Source organism: Canis lupus, chromosome 3 (genome assembly GCF_048164855.1).
Source record: "Canis lupus baileyi chromosome 3, mCanLup2.hap1, whole genome shotgun sequence".
In the NCBI taxonomy this organism is placed as follows: Eukaryota; Metazoa; Chordata; class Mammalia; order Carnivora; family Canidae; genus Canis; species Canis lupus.
Window position 1 is genome coordinate 69,398,063 of NC_132840.1, and position 14,711 is coordinate 69,412,773.

Here is a 14,711-nt window from a genome sequence, read left to right on the forward strand (position 1 = left end):
ACTTATTTGGGACACCTGGGTAGCGTCTGCCTTCAGCTCGGGATGTGATCCTCAGACTGGAGATCATCAAGTCCCGCATCGGGCTTCCTGCATGGAGCCTGCTTCTCCCTCTGCCTGTCTCTGCCTCTCTCTGTGTGTGTCTCTCATGAATAAATAAATAAAACCTTTAAAAAATACACACTTATTCATACACCCATATTCATAGTAGCATTCACAGGAGCCAAAAGGTAGAAGCAATCTGTGTCCACTGAATGGTGGATGGATAACAAAATGTGGTCTGTACATACAATGGAATAACCTGGCTACAGAGTGCAGCTTTTCAGCACTCAGAGACAAGTCATAATGTAGAAAAGGGGTGTGTTTATTTCTTTTTGCCCCGTACCTCTTCTGACTCAGAAGGATCACCACCATATCATTCTCAGGGGCATTGCAAATGGAGTAAGAACAATCCTGTCTCGTGCAACAAGATGCATGAAACTTGAGGGCGTTACGCTAAGTAAAATGATCCAGTCACACAAGGACAGATAGTGTATGATTCCACATATATATTCCACTTCTAAAGGAGTCAGAGCGGAGGGGTGGTTGCCAGGGGCTGGAGGGGAAGAGGAGTAGGGAGTTTGCATTTAAAAGGCACTAACTTTCAGATTAGGGGGACAAAAGATCGTGCTGGATGGGCTCATACAATGTGAATGTATGTCATGCCACAGAATGACACACTTCCTGATAGTTAACATGGTAAATTATGTGCTGCAATTTTATTACAATAAAAAATGTAGAAACCTTGTGTTTCAGTGGCTACTGTAGTTGCTCTATGTGTGGAAACAAAGCATCTTGGAAATGAGATAGATGGGAAATTGATGGAGCTTAAAACAATCCACTTATATAGAATTTGTGAAGTTGTGTTTGAGGAAACACAACTGGTACTGCCTTGGATTTCTTCAGACTTCTTTTTTTTAAAGATTTTATTTATTTAGTTGACAGAGAGAGAGCACAAGCAGGGGGAGCAGCAGAGGGAGAGGGAGAGGCAGGCTCCTCACTGAGCAGGGAGCCTGATGTGGGGCTCGATCCCAGGACCCTGAGATGACCTGAGCCGAAGGCAGATGCCTAACTGACTGAGCCACCCAGGCACCCCTCTTCAGCTTTTCTGTAGAGGTTAAAGCACTTTGTCATCAGTTGTCTCATTGACCTTCTAGTAAGTAGCCTTGTGATATCGAGAATATCATTACTTCCAGAGAGCCTTGACAGGGTTATTAAACCTCCCCACCTTCCAGAAGGTGGGAGCAGACTATTCAGATGATAGTTTTCCAACAGTTTGCAAATGCGAGAACCATTCCACCACTCGGGGTTTTGAATGGAGTTGTGCAGTTTGGGGAAAGCTTTCAATAGTGAAGGAAAGCTCAACCCAGGCTTTCTGCATTGAGGGTGAGCGAATCAGGAGCCTATTTTTAGTCTCTAAGCCAACCAGCAGCATTTGGGATTCTCTTCCTCACAACCTGCTCCTCTGCATGTGTTTGCTGTGGTGGAGGACTGTACCCAGCTGCTCATGCCCTCTCTGCCTCTGATACAGTCAGGGTACATCAGGAAGGGAACGTGGACATAAGAAGTATACAATCTGGGCAGTTGAAGCAGAAAAGGAATTCAACAAAAATACTGTAACAGCTCACAGAATCACAGGGGAGATTAGAGAGCCAGGCTTGTAAAAGAGACAGGAACAGAAGAGCTTGATGCTATTAGGTCTTTAGCTGAAACCAAGCCTACGCAGCAGTCCAGTGAGCTCAGTTGCTGCAAGTAAACCAGCGCACCAGATGTGGCAGGGCCACTGCTGCTGGCATCAGACCCTGCATCCCCCTGGAGCTCTCTTACGCTGCTTCTGGAAACTGAAAGTTGTGGCTACTGGTGCAGCCTCTAGAATGGATGCTCCACTCTCCCTGCCTCTCTGAGTCATCAGCTCTTGAGTTGAAACCTGGGGCATCTGCCCATCATGGAGCTGACCAAGAACCAACCAGTGAGGGGTCCTCTGGCTTAGGAAAGGACAGAGGCTTACGGAACCAAGCAGCAATAATCCCTGCATCCCAGATCCAAAGGAAGAAAGAAACCAGAGTCCTGTCCATCCCACTTTCTGAATGCCACCCAGATCTGTCCACCCTCTCTGCCACCCACTCTCCACCCTCGCTGCCATCACTCCACTCCAGGTCACCACCATCACCTCAGGCAGATAATGACCAAAGCCTTCTCCCGACCTCCCACCTCCAGCCCATTTTCCACACTGCACAAAGATGCTGTTTCTAACACATAGATCCCATCATGCCTCCCCTGCTTTGAACACCCCAATGTCTTTTCTGTCATCTTTGAGATGAATTCTAATCTTGTTAAAGTAGATTAGAAGTCTTCCATATCTGTCCCCTGCCTCTGTCCCAGCCTCAGCTCAGCCCTCTCAAGTGTATGATCAATGAATGAATAAATGAGTTTGGGAAATGATCTGCTCCAGAGTTTCTCAAAGGTCAGTCCTTGAATTGGATGCCATAGAAAGACCCGGGAAATGAAGAGAGAAAATACAGATTTGATCTACTAAGTCAGAATGTAAGGGCAGGTGTTAGGGTTCTGTATTTCTAAAACACCGACCAGTGGTTCTGAACACCAGCCAGATGGGGAGTCACTAATTTAATCTGTACCCCTCATTTTCATTACATGAGAGCTGAAGCCCAGAGAAGTTTAACACTAAGGGTATAGAAAGCCAGTGTGTTGTTGTAATGAAGCAAGACGTGGAGCCAAGTTAACCTGACACATTTAGTGTTATATATATCATTATTGTGCCACATAATAATTAGGCATAAATAGTGGGTAAGTAATTCAGAAGAAGAACTATTATTACAGTGAAAGAAACCAAGTACTTGGGGTCCACCGGGGAGGATGGGGAAGGGGCCACTGGGAATGATGGGGGTGCCTCTGTGAGGTCTCATAGAGGGTCTCCAGGTCTGTCACCTGGGCTCTGATGGATCTGATGGCAGGTGGGTCTGCCCACAGATTTGGGGAGCCAGCGGGGAGCTGGGTTGCTGGGAAGTGATTCAAGACAAGCCCTTAAAGACTGGAGAAAGACAAAACAGCATCTGGCCCCTTCTTCCAGTGAGGGAGAGATCATGGGAAGAGGGAAGAGAAGCAATTGTAAACCTGGGTCCTTCAGCTGCAGGACCAAACTGAGTGATGGGTTTAAAGAAATGCCTTCTGCCTGCTTTCAAGTAGAAGCATCTTCCTCACACATCAGAATTGTCCATTGTGTTCTAGATACACGTTCCAGGTTCCCGTCCAGGGCCATGCCCACACTGCTCCCTTCATCTGAAATGCCTGACCCCAGATCTACCCTCCTTCCTCGCTGGTCTTCCCAGGCCCGGCTCCACTAGCTGTGCTCTCATCTGGCTTCTCTCTGCCTCTGCCTCTGCCTCTGCCTCTGCCTCTGTCTCCCTCCCCTTCAGGCCCCACCAGTGGTAATGGAGTCCCATTATCACGAGTCCTGAGAGGCTGCATTATCCTTTCTGGTTTCTCTGCACCCTGCCTCCACTTTTGTAACAGTCTTCTTTACTAAACTCTTCTCAAATTACCCCATTTGAGTATGTCATCTGTCTCCTGCAGAGACTCAGGCTGGTAGAGCACCCAAAGTGAAAAACCGGGCTTCGGGGCAGGGGCTGCGGAGAGCAAGATGGGATAAGAGGAGTCAGTCATGGTCAGGAACAAGAACCAGGGGCAGACCCCTCCACAAGACCAAACAGTGCTGCAGGTGTTAGAAAGCTCAGTAGAATAAAAAAGCAGTTCCAACTAATTCCAGTGAATAGCTTCAAGGCGGTAGAAGAATTTGGCTCTATTTTTGGCTGTCCACCATCCAATCCTGCTCCCCCTTTGCGAGAATCACCTATGGGATTAGTGACCATGAGTCTCACCTATAACTTAAAAGAAGGGTCTCTCCTCACCCCACTCCCTGGTAGGCAGGCCTTGAACATGTGACCTGGGCTCAGCCAATTGGATGCTCTCATCTCAACTTTAACCCTGGAGCTGTGACTCTACAGTGAAAGATCTCTAGGGTCCTTTGTGGGGTGGCTGGTGTGCCCCGAGGTGGCTGTACGGATGCTGTGTCTCTTTCCTCTCACCACACCTGCCTTGGTGGCTGCCTGTCTTCTAAGTTTAGTTCTTTGTTCTGGGGAGCCCACCATTGTCCTCTACTCAATTTCCTAACCTACTTAAGCTAGCCAGGATCCATTTCTGTTGACCACACCAAGGACCGTGACACATGACTGTCCTAGAGCTCCCTAAAAGGACTCAGGCGGGATGCCCTGAGCTGAGGTGAGGTTGGCCTCAAGGGTGGGGGTCTTCAGTTTCCAACACCAGCCCACAGTAATCCGCAGCCTAAGGGACTGTACCTTCTGGATCCTGCCAGGTCACTCCTCCTAGCTTACTTTCTCTGGCTGCATTATCCTCCCAAGCTTAGTGTACAGCATTGTAATAACCAGCTCTCCAGCCCTCCCAGACTAGAGTCTCATTGGGAATTGGATGGACACGCTGGAGGCATGGGACCATTCCAGTTTGGCTTGAGCACTGCTCGGTGACCAGACTGTGGCAATCTGGACAGAAATTAGACCTGGATCCGATGTATAGTTGAAAAGCAGCATAACCCAATGCAGAGGGGGAAAGTTTCCTGCCTAGCTAAAGGCTCTCAGGTGTTATTTAAACCTCTTATATGAGGGAAAGTCTCCTTCTATGACTGTACACGGTGAAATTCGGTAGGATGACATCCAGTGGTCTCGATCTAAACACCTATGTACAAATAAAGACTGGAGTTGACTTCAGCTGACTAGTGCTGCCTGACACTGCCTGGCTTTCAGGCTTTACCTCCCTTTGCTCTCCAAACATGGGGCCATTGGACCCCCACTGTTAAGACTCAGTGTCTACTCCCAGTCCTCAGGACCATCCTGAGTGACATAGGAGGGAGGAACAAAGTCTTGGGAAGAAGCACTGCTCAGTGTCAAGGCCTTGGCCTTTGGGAGCTTCAAATCTGGACAGAGAGGATGCAGATGAGATGCACAGTTACACAGTCAAGGGCTGCCTTCAGTGAGAAACTGTTCCTCTCATAGTGGGACAACCCAGCACAGCCAACCGTGAGGTCATCTGACTTAAAAAGTTCTTTCTCAGCTGAGATCATTATGATGCGCTGGACCAATTAGACTGTCACTCTTAGGAATTTTAGCTATACATTCTCTAGAAAGAATTTTTCAATTGGCCCTGGGAGCAGAAACTGATACAGGGGGAGACTGGGGGAGGCAAGGACCATGAGCAACCACAACTAAGTGTCATTTATGAGTAAACTAAATTACAAGTAAGCCAAAGACAGGAGAAGAGTGAGAGGGTTGGTCCCCAGCCCAAGAACCAGATAAATCCAAGGAAGCCGACATGTGGGGTAGAAGACCCTTGAGTGAAGGTGAAAGCTGCTGAAAGTGGCAGCTCTCCCAATCCCTGGAGTTGCTTGGATTTGGCCCGGTCTTCTGATTCTAGTCTCTGCAGAATCCAGCACAACTTCAGTTCTGTTCTACTTGCAAGGCCTGGTTGTTAAACCCTCCTTGAGACCCATGAGACTTGACTGTGGGGTTGAGATTTCTAATTGTCTTCTTTCTGTGTTCTTTATAACACTGCTTCCCTCAACCCAAACACACATGCATGCACTGACTTCAACTCAAGTTGACCCAAGAAAGCCTCCAATCCTTTCCAACAGAAGAGACTCACATAGCCTAAACTGGGTCCTTGTTGCAAACAATGGTTTCCTTCCTTCTCCCTAAGTGCCAGGCCCTCCCGTGGTGCTCAGATCTGGTACTCTGAACAGGGATCCCTGCCTGGCCAACCTCTCCCTCTGGGAGCTCTAGATCTCTTCCACTGCTGTCAACTCAAGGTCAGACCTGAAAGGGGTAAAATAAGACAGCAGGACACTGAGACCCAAGAGGGACAGGCAGCAGTCTACTGACATCTGACAGGAGACTGAAACCCAAGGCTGGAGAAACCCATGAAGTCTACCACTGACTCTTTCCCAATCACCTCCATACCCCTGAGGCATCCCCTCTCTGGCTTCTCCAGCTCCACCACTCACCACCTATCTCTTCCAAGATGGTCATCACCCTTAGGACTCTTGGGACCCAAGCCACTCTAACCCCACCTTCCTTTTTGGTATGGACTGTCCCCCTCTCCTCTCAGATCAACACAGAATAAGTTGGTATTTTGCAAAGAACTAGGAGAAAACCAAACACAGACCAAATGGAAAATAATGAAAAGGCCAAGCAAGACACGTCCTGTTTGTCGAGCACACAGGCTTCATCCCAGGGTTTTTGAAGGCTCACCTCGAGTCACCTTGCTGGTACAGGTTCGGCTACATCTCCAGGGTCGGCTTGGCCCAGGGGCTCTGGGTCATTTCCAGGATTGGCTCCCTTGCCTCTCTACTCCATGGGGTCTCTCCAAACCTGACAGGGCTGCTCTTTAATAGCCATCATTCTTGTTACTGGAGACCCTTGGCGCTAGACCCTAAGCTCCCTCATGTACTCCCTGGGATCCAGGCTATTCTTTCATTGTCTTTCTCCACCAGCGAGTTTTCTAAGACTTGAGAAACCCGCCCTTGCCCCTGATCCAAGTCTAAATGTGCCAATCACCATTTGGGAAGAAAGAAGCAAACACTTCCCAGGGACTCACCCTGCTACAGGCACTGCAGTTTGCACATTGGCATTTCACGTAATCCTCACGACATTCAGATTTCACAGATGGTGAAACAGGCCCTGAAAGTGCTGGAAGAGAGAGAACCAGAACCAAAGCAAGGCCCCCGAAACCCCACACCCAGTGTTTGGTCATGCATGTCCTCACCGAGTCTACACCAGGGATGGCAAAGACGCTTCATCTCACGTACCAGTTCAGATCGACTTTGTGACTGCCTGGAGCATCTAGCGAGGAGGATTATGAAGCCACATCTGTGCTCAGTGGGAGAGAGGATCATGATAAATGAGAGATGTCTGATGTGGGGAGAACTGGAGAGAGTGACAGGCATGTGCCACGGAGTTGCTGCCTGTGATCCAAGCCATTTTTGTGGCAGGTGCCTTTGTGGCCAGAACCTCTCTGCCACGTGGAGGAACATGACTCTTCTTGGGTATTCAAGTCTCAGCTTTGCTCTTGACTCACCATGCGACCTCAGGCAAATCACCGCACCTCTTTGAACCCCAGCTTCCCTGTCAGTAAAATACAGTTGAGCATGTTGCTTACCTCCAAGGCATCAGGAAGTATGAGTTGGCATAATGCGTGTAGAGCCCCGGCACAGCGCCTTACACACCGTGAGCACCTGCCAGATAATGGTAGTAGTGGAAGGTGTTACTGTTGCTGGCCATCACGCTCTCCGGGCAGGAGTGTCCACACGGCTGCATGCACCAGCTCCCCATTTCTACGACCTGCCACGGTAACTAGTGCCCAGCTTGCTCCAAGTCTGAAAAAGCTCCAGCGGGCCCACACTCTCCTTCAAGTGCCATTGGGTCGGTGGCAGTCCGTGCTGGCTCTGTGTTTACCATGAAGTCCCTCCCATTCCTTTCCAGTCCACCGTTGGACATTTCAAATCCTCCATGGGCTCCCCCACCTTGTTACTGTGATTACATGTCCTGATTGTTTCATTAAGTCCCTTTTCATAGAGAGGCGGGTGAATACCTTGTAGAACATGGAAGCTAATTATCATCTTAATTGGAGAGGATGACCTGGTAAATAAAATGTGTAATTTAATTAATTACCAAGGTATGCACGCTAAAGGTTAAGGAGAAATCAAAACCCATAGCCAAAGGTGTTGAAGTTTCTGGACAGAGGATTCCCAGGCTCTGGGACCTGTAGGGGACAGCCTCTGTGGCACAGACCAGAAGAGTAGACCCACTGCCCTTTCCGATCAGGGAGGAGGTAGCTCATGGATTCCGTAGTGGGTTGTTGTTGGTTTGTTTGTTTTTACTTTATTCATTTAATTAAGCATTTCTTAAGGGCCTCGTGCTTTCCTAATGAGTTAGGGCTGCCCATCCTCCAGGGATATCTATTGTTTTTCCAACATGATGAGAGTCCTAGGAACAAATTCTCCTGGATTTGGATGCCCTCTTTCCAGAAACACCTGGTACCTTCTGTTCCCAGCAGACCGACGATGCTTCACATCCACGTCGTTTTTGCCTTGCGTGGGTCTCCCCTCTCTCCTATCTTGGGCTGCCTCTGTGGCAAAGTAATCCCCAGGGTTTCCTGTAGAACCCACTCCAGTGAACAAACTTTCCTATTCCCTTGCATCCGCCGCCATCCGAATGGCTCTTTTTTTTCCAGCTTAATGGAAACTTGGCTCTTTCCCTAATGCTGCTTCCCCTGCAGGCTTCTCCATCAAGCATTGCTATCTTTTCCACAACCCAGAAATGTCTCCATCAGGAGGTGGGGACGTATTCTCTGTGCTCCCGGACACCGCGTGTCCTCCGGGAGCCCATGTCCCTATCCTGCCATCACCCTGTCTTCTCAAGGACCCCACGAGTTCCTGCCTCGCATCCCCCTCCATCTCCAGCTCTGCGATGCTCTAGTCACCTGCCTCCCCCTGCTTCGATGGCTCTGCTGTAGTTGGTGTCTGTCGCCTCCCCTCAACCCTCACGGCCGCAGCCTGGATTTGGTCAGCAGCTGGCATGGCTCCACTGCAAGCATTCACTTGGCCTTGGCCTTCTCCTCTTTGCACCTGTTCCTCACCTACTGCACCCCTTCCTGGCTTTAGCCCCATCAGCAACCCTTGCTGCCGGCATACTCACCCCATCAGGCTCCACTCTTGTCCCCCTTCTGGGTCTAGCCTGGATCCCACGGTTTCTCATCTGAACTTCTCTATGGCCAGTATTTTATTCTCTTGCCATCCTCAGCCCTCAGATTACCCACCTTATCCATTATATCCATATTTCCCCTGCTCCGGGTCATGCCCACCTCACTATGATGTGCTCACAATTCTTTCTGGCCTCCTATCTGCCATGGTGCATGGTACCCTGCCTCTCGATGGTGAGACTGAGATGGGCAGAATTAATAATGTGCCTGTTCCGAGCCAAGGCGTTAAGTACTCATGGGTGTTTCCTTCCTCTTCAGCTCCTGCCAGCACCAGGAGAAGAATGTGCTCTGGCCAGCTCACTGGCCCAAGAGGCTGGGAGCCACACGGAGCAGCCCCGAGTATGCAGCCCTGCAACATGATGTGGAGCCAACCTGCAGACATGTGAATGAGTCAAACAAATGCTCAGTCTTACCGTGAGCCACTGAGATTGGGGGGTGTTTACCATACCGCAGAACTGCAGTGATACTTGACTGAATCAGTCTCCTGTGTCTTAATCTGCTTCTTCCCTTCCAGACCTTTCCGTCAATGTTTAAACATGCTTAAGTCACTCCCATCTAACAAAACCCTCTGTCTCCTGTGTCCTCTTCCAGTGATTGCACCTTCTCAGCTGTACTCTTCTTGGGATTCTCTAAAGAAGTGTCTCTTGTCACTGTCTCCAGGACCCATCTCTTGCTCTTGCTTCATCTTATCATCGTCTGGCTTGTGCCTACACTTCTTTGAATCTGCTTGTCTAGGATTGCCATTTTTTCCAGCAAATACTTACTAAGCACTAAGGTTGCTGTGGGACATTGGGGATATGAGCACGAAAAGGCAGGGATGGGCTCTGTTAGCCTCACGAAGCTCATGGTCCAGGGGCATATGGACAAGAAACCAGACGGTTACAACCCAATACGATAAGAGCTGTCGAGGCATAGAGGGTATACAGGTGGAGGACACGAAACCCAGAGTTGGCGACCAGGGAAGTATCCTTAGAGGACGTGACATCCAATTTGAGAAATAAAGAATGGCAAGACTTAGCCAGGCAAAGGAGGGGAAAGCTTCAACGACTTGGAAAACACACGGTATTTTTAAAGACACAAATCCTGTCAAATCACTGCCTTGCTTAAAGCCTTCAAAAGATCCCCTTTGCATCCATGAAACTTCAGGAGGGCAGGTTCCTGCTCATTTTATTGCCACCAGGCTTGTAGTAGGAATTTGATAAACATTTGGGAATACAAAAGAATTAACTTACAAAACACAAAAGAATTAACAAGACATTCACAGGTGGAACATGAGAAGCACAGAACAGAATGTTACTTGCTGAGTTCCCTGGAAGACTGTTATTGATAATTGAGTGTTATAACAAAACTAGCATTTGGGTAATGTCTAATTTAATGTCAGTTGCATGGTTGGTGCTTCCTAGCTGCTTGTTAAATACATGTGGTGCTTGGTAATTTAAGGGATTTAAATTATAATATTTTATAATCCTTACAACACCTCATTGAAAAAAATACTGAATTTCTTAAAGGTTAAGTAAATTTCCCCAGATCACTCAACCAGTAAGTAGTGAAGTCACACTTGGATCTTAGCACTTTGGGGGTGGGGGGTGCACAGAATCTGTGCTCTTTCCTTGTTACTCAGCAAGTAACATTCTGTTCTGTGCTTCTCATGTTCCACCTGTGAATGTCTTGTTAACGCATTTGTACTTTGTAAGTTAATTCTTTTGTATTACCAAATATTTATCAAATTCCTACTACAAGCCTGCTGGTGGTAAAATGATGGACAGGAGACAGAATGTGTGCTCTTTCCCTGAAGCACAGAGTCCACATACATGTGAAGTGTAGCACGAAGGAGCCCTTCGCACAGGGGACACCCGAGCTGGGCTGTGACAGATCAGTAGCATTTGGATAGAACAAAAGCCGTATGGAGACAAAATTCTTGGTGAGAGGACCAGCAGGAACACAGGAATGGAAAGGGGATGGCACCCTGCTTTCAAGGGACAGAAAGGAGAGGGTCTGCTTACGGCCAGGGCCCTGTGGCTGGGGAAGCACCCTGCCCAAGGCTCAGGTTGAACGGAAAGTGCTGACTCTGAACAGCAGCTCTTTGGCTCTAATAATTTGGCTCTAATAGTTGTGCACCAAGCGGTTGTAGATTACAAGCATCCTGAGCAAAAAAGAAGCATAACTAACACATGGCTTGCTATCAAAGAAGAGAAAGGACATCATATGCTTCTCTGCCCTCAATAGTACAAGGCTCCCTAAGATGCCAGTATATAGCCACAATGCTGGATGTGTCTGTGTGCACATCTGTGTGCACGTCCCACGTTCGTAGGACCAGCAGAAGATGCCTATTCCTAGACAAAGCTGTGTGACTCACTGGAGTGCGGAAGGCCTCGAATAAACTTGTAGTGTAAAGTTATGAGCTTAGGAATCCCTGGGTGGCTCAGCGGTTTAACGCCTGCCTTCAGCCCAAGGCCTGATCCTGGAGGCCCGGGATCGAGTCCCACGTCGGGCTCCGTGCATGGAGCCTGCTTCTCCCTCTGCCTGTGTCTCTGCCTCTCTCTCTCTCTCTCTCTCTCTCTCTCTCTCTCTCATGAATAAATAAATAAAATCTTTAAAAAAAAAAGTTATGAGCTTAACTGCTTGCAGATACTTCAATGGGTACAAAGTTTCAGTAATGCAAGGTGCCTAAGTTCTGGAGACAGACCATATGATACAATGTCTAAAGCTTACAATTCTGTATTGTGAACTTAAAATTCTATTAAGAGGAAAAACGTTTATTAAGAGGGTAGCTCTACTGTTAAGTATTATTACCACATGCAGACTCACACAGAGAGAGACTGCAAGGAGGCACAAGGGAAGTTTGGAGGTGACAGATAAGTCTGTTACCTTGATTGTGAGGGATGGTTTCACGGGTGTATGTGTCTGTCCAAACTCATCGAATTACATACAGCAAATATGGGCAGTATTTGCACGTGTCAATTATACTTTGATGAAGCTATTGTAAAAATAAAATTTGTAAAGCATCCAAAAGGAAACTAGAGAATGTAGCTCTAAGATACAAAGACCAAGAGGAAAGTGGAGCCAGGTTTGGAGATGTTGGTGAGAGGCACTGCCTGGGGCTGGGAATGGCCCTGTGCCTGTGGTGGAAAGTCTGAAAGAGGCTGCGGAGTTAGTTGAATGAAGCCTATAAGCGTTTAAACCTTGTTTCAGTTGAATTTATTCCATCTTCCCCAACTCAATTTTGAATACTTTCTTCATACTTACCAAGGAGACTAGGATTTTCTCTACACTAAATGTTTTATCTAAGCTTACATTTAAGTGATTTTACATCTTCTGGCTTTCCCTTCCTTACCACGCACGCTGGCGGCTCCTGCACTCGGATCCACTTAGTAGGAATGACAGTTGAGCAAAAAGAATGAAATGCACCCACAATCTCAGCACCTGTTGACAAATATTTTTCCCAGAATCTTTGGATGATTTTTAAAATAAAAATAAGGCCATACTATACATGCTATTTATATTCTGATTTTTTTTTTTTGTTTGGCAATATAACATTGAGCATCTGTTTGTGCCAATAAATATTCTTCTGCAGCATCTTTTTATGGCTGTGCAGTGTCCCTTGGTGTTGGTGTCACTGGGAAGCTATTGTTTGACATCTGAGTTTCAGATCTCATAGTCGTGGCTGATGTTTCAGTGAGTCTATGTGCCACCTTGAATTATTTCCTTAGGGTCCCTTGCCTCCCTTTCCAGCCTCCCTGCTTATCAATCCCTCATTCCTACTTCTCTTTCTGGCCAAATTGAACTTCTTTGGATTCCTTCAGCATGCTGTGTTCTCTGCCTCTTGTGCTTTCCTATGGCCTAGAACATTCTTCCTCCACCTGCAGCCCCACACCTCCCTAACCCCGAATCATCTTACCAAGATTGCTTCCTTTTTTTTAAAAAAAGATTTTATTTATTCATGAGGGACACAGAGAGAGAGGCAGAGACACAGGCAGAGGGAGAAGCAGGCTCCCTGCAGGGAGCCCAATGTGGGACTCGATCCAGGAACCCCGGGATCACAACCCAAGCCAAAGGCAGACACTCAACCACTGAGCCACCCAGGTGCCCCTCTGACATTGCTTCTTCAGATTAACTCCTCCCGACACCATATCATCCCATCACAACCATGGCCTGGGACAGCTGTCTTTGTCATGGTGGCTACCACCACCTGGCTTCACTCTGCTAGAGCGGGAATCACATCTGTTTCCCCACCTCTCTCCTTCACCAAGTTGTAATGTCCATAAAGATTGGGATTCAATCTTTCTTGGTAAATGTACCTGGACCATACAATATATGTTATATAATTGGTACTTCATAAAAATCTGTCGAATAAATAAATAAAATGGCTGGGACAAAGGTATGTGCTCATAAGGCTTAGGACACAGATTGCCAAGTGGCTCCCTCAAAAGACCTTCCTAGTCTAATTTTTTTTTATAATGTGTGTGCTCATCTCCTCCACAACCCGGCCTTGCCAAAAATTCTGAGGATAATTTCCCTGCACAGGGCTTTATTTAAGGATCACTGACTGGAATGATGTGCAGTGGGTTATTGAAAAGTCTCAACCCAGTAGTGTATAAACACGAAAGTTATTTTTTTTCCAGTCACTGCTTTCTGCTGTGTTCGGTCAAATCCCTTTCCCCATCATTTAATGATATTTTGGGCAGAAAGTGAATGTTCCTGTCACTTTCAGTTATTAAGAACTCAGGCTAGTCAGTGTAAGACTCCAAAGCCACATCTGATTCAAAGCTCTTCCTCCCCCATGTCCCCAAACGCCAGACAGATGGAGGCCCTGGGGACCCGGAGGTGGAAGGAGCAGCAAGAGGTCTGCCTTCACCTCTGCTCCTTCTCCTTCTTCTGTGTCTGGCTTTCTCAGCCTGGGGGCAGGAAGGGGGGCTGGGGAGGCTTGAGGCCCCTCAGTGAGGCCAAGGGCCAGTGGTGGTGAGAAGGCACCTCCCATCTCAGCCTGGTTCTGGTCCCATGTGAGGCTAGGGGACCCTACTGAAGTGACAGTCTTCATGCGGAAGGTAGCTGGTGGTTTGGATTAAAGCTCAACTCAACCTGGGTCTCCTCCCCTACAAAGACCCACTCAGAGAAAAAGTGGCAAAGTCCCCCTTGATTTGGGACTATGGCCCTCAACCCTTTCTGGATGAAGGCATTCCTCACTTGTCCTAACAACCATCTGGGCAGCCCCCACCTCCTGACCCTCCTCATTCTACACCCCTTTAGGTGGAACCACAGGAAATGTGTGGACTTCCTCTGTATTCTCCAAGGGCTGAGGGGAAAGTGGGATGGGGGTACCTCTAGTCCTTCCTTCCAAAGGCCTCTAGAGCCCCTTCTCCTTCAACTGCCATAGGCCACCTCCATGGTGGCCTCTTATAAAAGTCTCTAGCCCAGGAGTAACCGATGGTCTCTGTGATAACGCATGTCTCCCAGTAGAAAGTAAAAGGAATCATCTCTCACCACAAACACTGTAAGGTTGGCAACTCTGATGCCACCTCCCCACATGGCCTGGTCTTCCCCCTCTGTATGCAAGAGTGCTGGAACAGGGGTCAGGATGGGGGGTGGCTTGAAGGTGGCAGGCTGGTTCCTAAACCTGTGGTTGCAAACCACATTGTCATATTGCCAGGCTGCATTGGCTCTGCTCCTGGGCAGCTCTCTTTAGAATGCAGGGTTCCTCAGTGTCTCTTGTCCACTGCTTTGGCTTGGACCTTAGCCACAATTCTGGGACACCAGACAAATCTCCCTCGTCATCTTGTTGCAGATGTACCAGTCGTGGTCCTCAACAATATTTTTACGATAATTGCAGAAAC